This window comes from Dipodomys merriami, unplaced genomic scaffold (assembly GCF_024711535.1).
Source record: "Dipodomys merriami isolate MVZ:Mamm:240054 unplaced genomic scaffold, mDipMer1.0.p SCAF_16, whole genome shotgun sequence".
NCBI lineage: Eukaryota > Metazoa > Chordata > Mammalia > Rodentia > Heteromyidae > Dipodomys > Dipodomys merriami.
The window spans coordinates 13,272,258-13,273,424 of record NW_027202937.1 but is presented as its reverse complement, the minus strand read 5'-3'; positions in this window follow the sequence as shown (position 1 = coordinate 13,273,424).

The following is a 1,167-nucleotide window of genomic DNA, read 5'->3' as shown; positions in this document are numbered from 1 at the left end:
GTCACTAGTACCCACTGGTTTTACTTTTTAATATCAATATCTTTACCATATGCCAGCTGATACTTGGGTGGTGTCTCTTACACTATATTTCATTAATATGAGAATCACACTACTCTTACAACTTTCTGTATAATTTGGGGGTGGGAAGGTGGCTCGGTGGTAGAGTGCTTGCCTAGCATGCATGAGGCCCTGGGTTTGATTCCTCAGTGCCGCATAAGCAGAAAAAGCTGGAAGTGGCATTGTGGCTCAAGTGGTAGGGCGCTAGCCTTGAGCTGAAGAGCTAAGGGACAGTGCCCAGACCAGAGTTTAGGACCCACGATCAACAAAAGAAAAGAAAAGAAAAGTATAATTTGAACCAGAAATACAATTTCTAAGTATATGAGATGACATTTTAAGCCTGATTCATGTGTGTTGACTTCTTTATGTATTATTTATAGTGGTCAAAACAAAAAATTTAAATATTTAACAGTACAGAAGTGCCAAATGAATTTTGTATACCTGCGGGGGAAATTCAATTTGTAACTGTTTGAGTTTATGCTTTCAGAAATGTTTGGGTATATTTTAAGATTTAGTACACACAGAGAACAGATAAATCCATGAAAATAAATTATAAATTCTCTTGACAGAATAAGGAGTAGTGCATAAACATTAAGAATAATAATATAGAAAATAGAATATATAATAGAATAGATAGAATAATATAATAGAATAATATAGTAGAAATATAGAAATGAAAAGAAAGATGGGAACTTGAGAATGGGAATCATGGATCTGACTGAGATATTCATGGTTTCTGATTTGCATTAAAACAGCTTTAGAAGAAGGTTTTGTGGAGGAAGGGGAGGGGTGTTTGGCTTTTGGATGTATTGAATTTGAAATGCATTACATGTATTCAACAAGAGATTGCAATGGTATATTCTAGATTTGGAAAAAAATTTAAAATTACACTTGTGTTGGAAAACTACAACTGCTTTCATTTGCTTTGAATGTGCTGTATTTATTTCTTGTGGAGAAAACTTTTAAACATTACATATTCAAATTATCTCCTTTTTCTTTTAAAATATTACATCTCATATATACACACATATATGAGCTATGGTTTGCTTTTTACATTTTCAGTGATTTTTCTACTGCAGATCCTACCCTTTATACTTCTGTTTTCCAGCC